Below are 12,807 nucleotides of genomic sequence, written 5' to 3' on the forward strand. Positions count from 1 at the left end.
AAAATTATAAGTTCATTTGATTTTACCAAATTGAAAACCTCTGGAATATAATCAAGAGGAAGATGGATGATCACAAGCCATCAAACTGAGCTGAACTGCCTGAATTTTTGCACCAGGAGTGGCATAAAGTTATCCAAAAGCAGTGTGTCAGACTGGTGGAGGAGAACATGCCAAGATGCATGAAAACTGTGATTAAAAACCAGGGTTATTCCACCAAATATTGATTTCTAAACTCTTAAATCTTTATGAATATAAACTTGTTTTCTTTGCATTATTTGAGGTCTGAAAGCTCTGAATCATTTTTCTTATTTCAGCCATTTCTCATTTTCTGCAAATAAATGCTCTAATTGACAATATTTTTATTTAGAATTTGGGAGAAATGTTGTCTGTAGTTTATAGAATAAAACAACAATGTTCATTTTACTCAAACATATACCTATAAATAGCAAAATCAGAGAAACTAAATTCAGAAATTGAAGTGGTTGCTTGTTTTTTTCCCAGTGCTTTATATGTATCACATACTTAACAAGACCTAAGATTTTAAAATCAAATCTGTTTGTTACTCAACCTCAGAGTGAACTCGTACACAGACACACCCACCTTATCTTTATAGTCCAGCAGTGTTCTGATATTTGTGAAACACGGCACGTGTTAGGCTGGTTATGTATGAAATATCAGAGAGGGTTTAATGGTGTGAGATTTATCGTCACTGTGGGCTTCACTGAGAGTAATTACAGATCGCTGTGGGGCGCTTTTGCCACACAAAGAAAATCTCATTGATAAACTGATTAGACGGTAAATTACAGCACTCACCAGACAGCATTCTATATTAACTCAGCTATGGGTTATTATTATTATTATTATTATTATTATTATTATTATTATTACTATTATTATTACTAATATAAATCCAGTCACTACCATTATATTTCTCATAGTGTGAAATTACTTTTTTCATTTATGTTGGTTAGATATGACTTTGATTTATGACCTTGAAACAGTACTTTTTTTTCCAAACAAATGGAATATATTTTAACTCCAGTCCAGTTTTTACAATATAGCTTTCCAAAGTGTGTGGACACTTCTCATTCAATATCTTCTAATCTTCTCAGATCAGAGGTTTGAATAGGTTGTTTGATACATTTCTGTGATTTTCTGGATCTACACATATCCCACAGATCAGTGCAGTGTCCTTCAGCTTCCATGGGACATGACAAAAGTCAAGGGACACAGTACAAGTATTACATATTAGCCTGTATCTGTCCAGTGTTTTTACCTCTTTTAGTTCTATGTGCTTCTGCCCTCTGATTTCCTGTCTGTGTTCCCAGCCATGTGCTTTTTTGAGCACATGGCATTGTTTTGTTGTTGTTCTGTCTCCACCCTAGCCCCGCCCCAGCCCCACCCTAACCATTAGTGATCTCATTTTGTGTCTTAATTGTTACCCTGCCCCCTCGTTATCCTGACCCAGGTGTTCCTCACTCTCCTTGTGTATTTAAGCCCCTCTGTTTCAGTGTTCCTCGTGGAGTCTTTTGAATAATACTTTGCTGTGTATGTGGCAGGTTTGTGGTTCATTGAAGTAATATTGGTTTCTTAGTTTTGTATTGAGTTTTTGTTCTAGTCTTAGTTATTTTATTTTATTTCTTTTTATTCCCAGTTTATTTTTTTTGTAGTGATGGGATTTTTTTTGTTTTTAGTCTATATTTAATTTGCCCTGGTTGAGTAATGTTTATTAAGCTGTAAATCTGGTTTCTTTTCCATTTTAAATCTCTGCACGAGAAGCCAGAGCAGCTTCTCCCAAGTTCTTGAGCAAAATATGTATGTTACTTTTGCGTAAATATGTTATTATGATTACTATTATTAGTATTATGATTTTTTACAAGCATGTTTTTCTGGTGCCCCCCCAAGACAGCTAGGCTACGCTCAAATTAGCAGGCTGAAGTGTCTCGAATCAGATTTTTTGCTCAATGTGGCTCGGATCGGATTTTTTCAAGGCTATGTGAACATGCCAAATCAGATTTTTTTCAAATCACTTCCATATGTGGTCCTTAATCGGATACGTATCCGATCCACAGACATGCAACATAAATGTGAACGGTCAAATCGTAATTCATGCGTCTTTTTTGCTTTTCCGCATGCGCTACGTGCTTCTCTCTCATACTATCTCAGCTATAGATGCAAAAACAGCAAAAGCAAACCACCTGGCCTTTTTTCACCTCCTCGACCTGAGCAAGAACTTCAGATCAGCTCTTTACTCTCAACTCAAGCAAAAATTGTCCAAATATGAGCTGCTAACGGATCCATTTCCCTTTTTAAAGCTACGAGTCTCTCGTCTCTCAAATACAACATTTTTTGGTGTTGGTGAAGAAGGCGACATTTATACACACATCAATGTGCGCATGTGAGGTGTTTCAGGGACAGATTCGTTCACAATACACACAGATACAGGTCAATTACATTTGTGAATGTCAACCATCAAGATAGTCAAATCAGATCTGAGCAAAAAATCAGATTTGAACAATGTGGATTGTAATGTGAACGTAGCCTTAGTGCCTATGTGCACTGGGCAAACTTTTTCCCCTATAAGAAGGGCAGCCAATAGGGTACAAACTAGAGAGCACTTTATCAATGCTTTTTAAGGTAATTGAGACATGATAGACCTGCCTGACTCGGTTGCCTAATACTGTAGAATTCCCTCCTTGGAGCTACTATAATCAATGTTATGTCTTGGTTTTACTGTTATGCTATTGGTGTCTCTGCTTCCTTGAGTCAGTAAATCAGACTCGCAGCTCAACAAGATGTTCACGGCAAGCTACAAAATTACATCACATCCTTTTTTTTAACAGGCAGCAGCTAGCCATGCCCACTTTCACCGCTAGAGATGTCACCTTGAGCACATGCACCCTGTCACTGATATGTGCCCACTGTCAGGCTGGTTCTCCGGTGGCATGCTTCAGTGGTTAGATGGTGACGTGCTGCCAATAGCCCTTTCAGCTCACCGAGACGAACTGCAGATCTGTTTCCATCACCCGAACCCGACCTGCCCATGCCCACCGTGTAACCAACACCAGTCTGAACGCCAGTGAACCTGAGCGTAGATCAGACTTTATTCCAATCAGAGCAGGAATCAGTATACAGTTGCAAGAAAAATGTGTTCTGATCTCTGAGTCACAAAAATAGACAAACAGAGTCTGCTTAAACTAATACCAAACAAAAAATATATATTTGTTTGCATACAAATATACAAAATATGTTAACATAGGTGGGAAAAAGTATGTGAACTAGGGTAATGACTTTTCTAAGAGCTAATTGGAGCTAGGATGTGATTAGACGAGATTGGATGTGTTGGTTAAAGCTGCCTTGCCCTATAAAAAGCACACACCAGTTTTGAGTTTGCGGTTCTTAAAAAGCATTGATGCTTGATGTGAATTATGCCTCACACAAAAGAGCTCTCAGAAGATCTATGTTCAAGAATTGTTGAACTGCATGAAGCAGGAAATGGTTACAAAAAGTATCTCTAAAAGTCTTGATGTTCATGTGTCCATGGTAAGACAGACGGTCTACAAACGGAGAAAGTTCAGCACTGTTGCTACTCTTCCTAGGCGTGGTCGTCTTGTAAAGATGACTGCAAGAGCACAGCGCAGGATGATCAATGAGGTGAGGAAGAATCCTAGAGTATCAGCTGACGACTTACAGAAATCTCTGGCACATGCTAACACTTTTGTTGACAAATCTGCAATAAGGAAAACATTCAACAAAAATTTGGAAGTTTATGGGGGCCACTGCTGTCCAAAAAAACCCCACTGCTGCACGTTTGAAGTTTGCAAAAGAGCACCTGAATGTTTCACAGATGAATCAAAAATTGTTGTTTGGAAGGAACACAAGACGCTACAGCACACCATCATCAAAACCTCTTCCCAGCTGTGAAACAACAATGCAACAATGGTTTGGGACTGCTTTGCTGCCTCAGGGTCTGGACGGATTGCCGTCATCAACGGAAAAATGAATTCCCAAGTTTACCAAGACATTTTGCAGGAAAACGTAAGACCATCTGCCCACCAACTGAAGCTCAACAGAGGATGGATGATGGAACAGGACAATGACCCAAAACATAGAAGTAAATTAACAACCGAAAAAAAAAATATATATGCCTTCTGGAGAGTCCTGACCTCAACCCAACTGAGATGCTGTGGCCTCAAGACCTCAAGAGAGCGATTCACACCAGATATCCCAAGATTATTGCTGAACTGAAACAGTTTTGTTAAAAGAAATGATCCAAAATTCCTCCTGACCGTTGTGCACGTCTGATCTGCAACTACAGGAAACGTTTGGTTGAGGTTTTTGCTGCCAAAGGAGGGTCAACCAGTTATTAAATCCAAAGGTTCACATACTTTTTCCACCCTCATTGTGAATGTTAACGTGTTGTGTTCAATAAAACCATGCAAAAATTTTATTCTTTGGGTGGTATTAGTTTAAGCAGACTGTGTTTGTCTGTTGTTGTGACTTAGATGAAGATCAGAACACATTTAATGACCAATTTATGCAAAAATCCAAGTAATCTCAAAGTAAAACCAAGCTCCTAGGCATTTAGCCTGCTTCTACTAACATTAGTGAAAGAATGGGTCACTCTTAGGAGTTCACTGACTTCCAGCAAGTCCAGTTGTGAAATGTGCTCACTACTAATTATTCCATAATCAACTGTCAGTGATATTGCAATATGGAAGCGAATGGGAACTCTGTCATTTTACATTGAGGGGTCAGCAGATGCTAAGGAACAAATTGCACAAGGGTTACCGACTTTCTGCAGAGTCCATCACTACAGGCAGACCTCCAAACTTCACGTGGTCTTTAGATCAGCTTAAGAACAGTAGAGCGTAGAGCCTTAAGCTCCAAGCCTTAGATCACCAAACGCAAGGCAGGCGAGCGGAAACTTTGGGCAATATAGTGTTCCCTATATAGTATTCCCTGACGGAGACCAACCCCAAATAGCTCCCACTCAAAACCTGGGAATTGAGATCAAATCCCTTTATTTCTGTCAGGAGAATTCCCAGTTGAGCAGAGATGCTACAGTTCCCTCTGTTCTGCAGGAAGTGCTGAACTACTTTAATACCACTCTTTTTAAAATTGGGGGAAATGCTGAAGCTTCCTTCTAGATACAAAGAAGAGGCTTTATATATGATACAGAATGATACACTATATAACACTATTTAAACCTGGCATTAACATGTGTCCAGGGTGATCTGATTATAAGTGTCCAGCGCAAAGTACAGGTGTGAACAGGATACAGTGTGCCCTGAGATATTATTAGAATCTGATCATTCAAACCACATTTGGAGGTGTCAAGGATGCATATGACCTCGTTATTATTATTACACAGTGGCCTGCAGTGAATATAGTGGGTACCCCTTCTGCAAATCAAATCCACCCCCCCCCCAACCCGCACGCAGCACCACCTCCCCGGCTGCCCATCAAGCGACATATAGATAAACATTACAATAACTACATATTCTCTTCAGTCTTGACTGAGATATATGAACTTAATACACATAAACAGCCCACATATACAGCTACAAACCACGAAATGTTGTAAAACAAACAAAAAATTATATGACGACAGTATGCTAGAGCAGCCAAAACATTAAGTACACACAAAAACTCACCAGTCAGGCAGCCTTTTATTGTGAATTATTTTCACATTGATGAACAGCCTTTACAAGGGCTTTTTAACCCTTGTGTGGTGTTCGGGTCTGTGGGACTCGTTTTCATTTTTCATCAAATGATACTAAAAAAATATTTTTTCTAACTCAAACTCATTGGCATTGGCTCATTTTTTGTGAAAAACATATATTAAAACACATTTTTGATAAACACAAACTGTACACCCCCCCCCCCCTACACATTTACATTACATACAGTATGTTTGGCCAAGGGCTAATAAACATTGCTTCAGTTGTAAATTTGAAACTAAACAAATGTTCTACTCATATCTTGAGTTTAATTAATTTTCTTTTACATTTTATTAAAAAACTAATAAAAAAAGAGTAGCACTTTTTGAAAGAAATGTAACATAAGAAAGGTAAAGGGCAAATATTAACCATGTAAGCTGTTTATATTGCTTGTAATTTAGGTGAAGCAAGCATGTGTAAAGCATTTTAATGTATAATTGCTTAATTTTGCTGAATTAAATACGAGTAACAAAGTAAACGAGTAACAAAAATATGAACACCACACAAGGGTTAATATGATGTGACACAATATCTGTCTGATTTGCAGCCGCAATTCCATTATAGTTAGCTAACTACTGAAATAAGACAGTATTTTACGCACTGTTTTACGACTAATCATACGTACCCCTTCAGCACAGCGCTGAGAAGGGGTTAGACAGCCATGGCCCCGCCCCCGGAGTGAAAATCATGAATCTGATTGGTTAGATTGACCTATGACTCATTTCCACACCCTTCTCAAATTCAGGAGAAGGGTCCACGCAGACACGTGAGCAGAAGCCATTTTAAAAGCTTTGATTGGTTAAAACCGCTGTCAGTCAGATAAGAGTCCTGTAGCAACTGAAAAACACAGACTAATGCTTTGAATTAGTTGCTGTTTTTTATTTTAGTTAATTTATAAAATAAATTCTTACACTTACAATAACTATAATATATATTTCCTGATTAAAAATTATGTAACTATTTACATGCACTTATTGCCACCTCTTCTCTGAAGGGTTAGAAGGGCCTCACTGCACACCACTGTTATTACTTTTTTTGGCTATCATATCTACCATACATAACATACAGCATAATGGGAGCCACAGCCGCACTCTTTAACACACTAAAATAGAAATCCAGTGTGTTATTAAATGAATCTCTTCTCTCCAAGGTCTGAAGGCTTATTTTGATATTGTGTGATTCCCCAAAAGCACCAATATTTCATTATTTTTTAATCCACGTCTGAAGTAGGGGTGTGCCATATCGTATCGTATGTGATAATATTGCCAAAAATGTTGAATATCGTGAACGATATTATGCCCTGGAAATATCGTGCCATATCACCCATCTCTAACTATCACATCAGGGTACTACTTTTTTACTGTTTTTAGTAAAAGAAAAAATCACACTGTTCTCATTTCCCATTTTGTATCTTCTAGAGACAGTATCATTTATTTTACATTATTCCTGGATATATGGAGATTTATAGAGTGCATTATTAGTATCATGACATTCTAGATCATTGACCTCTATTATAAATCTGATAAAAATCGTTTTTTTTATATCTTATTTAGCCATATTAAATCCCATGCAATAATAAATAGTTCAGTGTTTTGTCATATTGTTAAAAGTATAGTATAAATATCATGAAATATCGTGATATATTTTTAGAGGCATATCGCCCACCCCTAGTCTGAAGTAGTCCTCAATGATAGTATCCATTGCATCTCACCTGCTTCGGCATCTGTACAGTCTACTAGTATCTCAAAATAATGAGATAGTATCTGAAAATAATGAGACAGTACCTCAAAATATTGACTTAGTATCTCAAAATAATGACTTACTATCTTAAAATAATGATTTAATATGTCAAAATAATGAGATAGCAGTTTACTTAATAATAATAATAATAAAAAAATGTCCTGGATTGGGCTTCCATAGTAAAGTGTGTTTACATTTAGTCAATTCAATTTAGCTGATCACAAGCATGTCCCCATCAACTGATAACCCCCCCCCCCCCCCCCCCCTTGTAGGTAGTGAGCTGCCAAGATTATCAGATTGGTTAATTTGCTATTTGTTCAAGCAAAACATTTTCATTACAATTACAGGACAAGTACAAGTACAAAGATGCTGTACTTGTATGTGTTTTTCACAGCGAGTGAGTGTGAAAGGGCTGCAATTTGAAAGCTGCACCAGTGTTGATTCTCCAATTCTCTAATCTAATGCTGTAACAGTTAATTAAACCAGTGATGTGAGTCTGATCTTATGGGCTCCAGAATTTTAATTTGCAAAATTTTATTTGCTGCTGTCGTCTCAATCACACTCCCGGACTGATGTATTCTAGTTATTAGTGCAGATTACAGTATTGTCCAAACTACCCATAATTCATGGCTGTGTACAGTAATTGTGTACACAGAACATTAGAAGGCCAGTAAAATTGCACTAGCAGCTCTTTAAAGGGTCCACAGAGAGACCCCCACACAGCGGGCTCCATCATTTATGCCAGTGTTTATGCCTGAGCAAAACCCTAGAGATTCTGATGTGCACAGCCTGTGCAGTCTGTTAGGCTACAGCCCAGCTAATTGTTTTTGTCTAGTTGAACGTTTTCTGAAGGTTACAGTTAAGATTCTTAGTAGGGATACCTGATATTTAAAAAAATATGAGACTTTTCATTATTTTTTTCTACATAGAAATAATCCAAAATATTATGATGATGTTATTAATGCAATCTGTGTTTCAATGCTTTGAGTACTAAAATAAATGATACTGGGTAGATGTAACTTTTAATCTGATAGAGAACATTGCAGCAAAAAAAAAAAATATATATATATATATATATATATATATATATATATATATATATATTGCATGTTGGCCAGTGTGACTATTGTGCATTTGAATATTGCGGTATCGATGCTAAAACATGTCACATTTGCACAGAACTCAGACCCACGCAGATGCAAAATAGAGACTTCAATACATAAAGGGGCAATCCAATGAGTGGTCAAACAAAAAAATGTCAATAACAAAGCAAATAGCTGCCAACAGGAATAAACATACCAGAGTAGATGATAAGCCAAAGGTCAGTACACGGTTAGACAATATCACAGGGCAGGCAGAAATCAAGATCGGGGTACACAAAAGAAGAGGTAATACACAGAGATCAAAAAGGAGCAAAAGAAACGCGTTGTATTGCAGGACGGAACCAAACAAAACTCAGCACTGACTCTGAGTCCAAGGCAGTTTGATTTACTCAGGACAGGTGCTAGTACTCAGGGGAAGCAATTCCTGCACGTGATCATGGGTAGTGTAGTTCTGAGACTGTAGATTACAGTCTGAGCTGAATGTGGGGAGACAATAATTCCTAGAAAGTTCCATCTGTCAGGTTTCTGGATATTCTTAGAACATTTAATTAAACATTGAACATTTTTAAACTTTCTGTTGTATCAGTGTTTCAATTTTTAGTTTTAGGAATGTTGCTTTTAACGTTTTCTGGGAATGTTGCTTTTAACGTTTTCTGGGAATGTTACATGAGAAACGTTCTAATAATGTTGTGATTCAAACCATTGTTATGCTACATTTTTTTTTATATATAAAATTCCTAAAGCACTATTTCTGTAACACTAGAGGTTAACCATTTCAGGACCTTTCCAAAACATTCCTATAAAGTTCTCTGGAATCTAGGAATTTTTCTCGATGTTTATTTTAGGCTCTTCACACTATCTTTTTAATGTGATCCATATCTTCAGACAGATATCAGATAAAAAGATGAACAATCTAAAGTAAATAACAGATTTGGTTAGAAAATCAGATTTTGGCCTCTGTGTTTACCTGCTGTGTGAATGTAGCATAAAAGCGACTCAAATTAGAATTTAAATGTATTTATTTTTTTATTGCTCTTTACACTGCTACACACAAATGACACATCTGTGTCACATAGAAGGTAAAAGGTCAGATTTGGTCCAAATTTACCTGCTGTGTAAACATAGCCTAAAACCGCCCCAAATTGGAATTTAAAATGTTTTTTTGCTTGTTTACACTGCCAAACACAAATGACACATCTGTGTCATATATAAGGTAAAAGATCGGATTTGGGCCACATTTAAATATAGTGTAAACATAGCCAAAAACTATGCCGAATCGGAATTGTAAATGTGTTTTTTGATGTTTACACTGCCACACAAATGAAACATCTGCGTCACATAAAAGGTAAAAGATTGTTTTGGGCCACATTTAAATACAGTGTAAACGTAGCCTAAAACTATTCTGAATCAGAATTGTAAATATGTTTTTTGATGTTTACACTGCCACACAAATGAAACATCTACGTCACATATAAGATAAAAGATCGGATTTGGGCCACTTTTACCTGTTGTATACACATAGCCTAAAACCCCAACCCCAAATCGGAATTAATAATGTGTTTTTTGATGTTTACACTGCCACACAAATAATCTGAATCATATAAAAGGTAAAAGGTCAGATGTGGGCCTGTGAGCCTAAACGGAGGGCAGCACCTGACTGCCTACTCCAGTCCAGACTCCAGCAGAGGGGAAAAGAGGCCAGTTGAAGAGGGGCAGAGCATGGCAGAGTGCAGAGTAAATAATGAATGAAATTGGCATCGTGTCATTACACACGCTGTAAACAGCAGGAAAATTTGGCTCGCTGATGAATATTTCACTGGCTCACTGCTTTCAGTCAGCGTTTACTCTTTCTGACCTGTTTGACCCGCGGGACGGGTGCAGACTTTTGGGATTAAGCACTCTGACACGCCCTCTGCTCTGAGGTCATGATGACGGGTGACCCACCACAGATTAGTTCCCACAGCCGTGCATTTACCCCTAATGACCAGTGCCGAATCACAACTCTGCAGAAACCTGCAACCGCATATTAACACCAGCAGCAAATCAGACCTGAAAACCTGCAACTAACAGCATAACCATAAGTCACATGATCAACAGCACCAAATAAAAAAGAGTTCCTCTATTGCAGGGGTCGGCAAGCCATTACATGGCGGGCTAACAAAAAAAAAAAGTTTTGGAAAATGAAATGTAATGGGATGGAGTGCTACAGACTAGTAGCTCTCCAGCCCAGAGGGTTGTTGAGCCCAATTGTAGAACACTTGAATTCAAAGCAGCGCTCCTCACGCTGTGTTGTCAGGGTCACGGTCCAATACACTACCGGTGCTCCGACTAATGAATTGGGACATGGCCGGGGAAAAAAAACGGCCTTATAATATAATGGGCGGAAACTAAAGACACGCCGAGCGAGACAGAGAGACAGGGGTGGTATATAAACAAAAGCTCACCAGAGAAGTATTTTATTTTAGTTTTTTTATTATCGTTCATTATAGTTCAACCTCATAGGCTAGATGTTTCATGCCCGTGGGCCTCCTATTGCCAACTGCTGCTCTATTGTGAAGACTTCCTAAAGCTTTTCTGCATGTAAACCATGAGAAGATGTGTCCAAAGATTACACAGATTAAAAAATCTTATGTACCTCTTGGTGAAAGATTTTTGACTGCTAGTCTTGCCTCTACAATACATTCAAATAATTATTTTGCCTAGTTCACAGACTTTGAGAACCAGCATGGTCACTTCGACAAACTGTCCGTCATCTAGGCTGCATTTGAACCAGCCAACATCAGTTTTGTCCCAAATTCAGGTTTTGTTTGCGATGCGACGGCAGTCAGATCCCAGATCCTGCTTTTGCAGGGCTTCCAACTGGCATCTTTCAGCAGGATAATGCTCACCAACACACATCAAGGGTTTTCCAAAAATATTTTTTATCAGATGTTCAGCAACACTTCCTTGGACTACCTGTTCTCCAGATTTTTTTTTTGCCAATCGAGAGAGAGCAGCTTTGCGACCTATGAGTGTAGAACAGGATCTACAGGCCCAGCTGCAACATCTTTGTCTGAATGTGTCACAGGATGCCATACGGAAGCCGTATGCATTATCTTATCTTGTATCCAGGCTAGAGTTCTCCAACAAGAAGACTACTAGAGCCTCCTTTTAATTGTACAGTTTTCCACAACAAACGTAACCATTACTAACATATATCATCATTACATTCACACATATAAGCTTTAATCCATTCTAATATAAAAAGTTATTTTCTGCTGTATTGTACTGGAGATATCCACTTCATCCAAACTTCACCTCGCTGTTCGGAGAACTCTGTTAGATCAGATCTGATCAATACACATCCCTCCTTCCCTCCTTTTGCCAACACCCACCCCAGCATCAGCCAGTCAAAGTGCACCGCTGGAGGAGTGAGACGCTGTATCACTCCACAGTACTGCTGACTGAAGCGTTAAGAGTAAAATAGGGCAAACTCACCTACCGAACATCCGCCGTCCCACAGCTGCCCGGAGAGGGTCCTTATGGGAAATTAAGCCGTTGAGTGGGGGGGCAGGGGGGTGGGGCAGACTGGACACAGGTGGGCGGGCTGTCAGGCAGTCACCTGTTCAGCTCAGTGGAGTCCACCTCGGCTCACCCTCGGCTGCCCGTGTGAGTGGGCACTCTCTCACAGCTCACTGATATAGACACACTGAGGAGAGAAAGGAGGGGGCGTGGCCAACAGCAGATAAATGAAAGAGGCAGAGAGAGAGAGAGAGAGAAAGAGAGGGAGGGAGTCCCTCAATCTACATTTCAATTTCTTGCTTACTCTCACTTTATTTCACTCTTTTTTTATCTGTCTCTCTCACACTCACTTGCTCACTCACTCACTCTCTCACTCTCTTTTACTCTGACTCTCTCATTCCATTTCACTCTCTTTCTGTGCCTCTCTCACACTCACTCTCATTCTTTCAGTCTCCTTCCTTCTCTCACACTTTCTCTCTTACTCTCTCTCATGCTTTCCCTCTCTCACTCTCTCCCTCTATCACATTTACTTTCTCTACAGGGCGATAATACTCTCCTCTGATCGGCTAAAGAGCTAGCACTTAGCACAGTTAGCGGGTATTGCTAATGCTGCGGTTAGCAGCAGGCTACAGACCAATAATACACACCTCTGAATGGTTAGTTCAGCGGGTTACATTCATTTTCTCATGCGTATTTAAGGAACATGTTAACATTTTACAGATTAACTTACTGAATCTGTA

The 12,807-nt window shown here is 38.8% G+C and overlaps 1 protein-coding gene across 2 annotated transcripts in view; it reads right to left on the reverse strand.

The window, feature by feature from the left end:
* sulf2a (sulfatase 2a) overlaps positions 1–12,226 on the reverse strand; it is a 74,986-nt gene extending 62,760 nt beyond the window's left edge. The window contains exon 1 of one of the 2 annotated variants that reach the window (XM_022682654.2): positions 12,048–12,226. The gene's annotated coding sequence lies outside the window, so the exon portion shown is untranslated. Of the gene's footprint in view, positions 1–12,043 lie in introns of both variants that reach the window. The other variant, XM_022682653.2, reaches the window with a different exon arrangement.
* Between the last annotated feature and the right edge of the window lie 581 nt (positions 12,227–12,807).

The sequence above is a fragment of the Astyanax mexicanus genome, chromosome 24, assembly GCF_023375975.1.
Source record: "Astyanax mexicanus isolate ESR-SI-001 chromosome 24, AstMex3_surface, whole genome shotgun sequence".
NCBI classification, from domain to species: Eukaryota; Metazoa; Chordata; class Actinopteri; order Characiformes; family Acestrorhamphidae; genus Astyanax; species Astyanax mexicanus.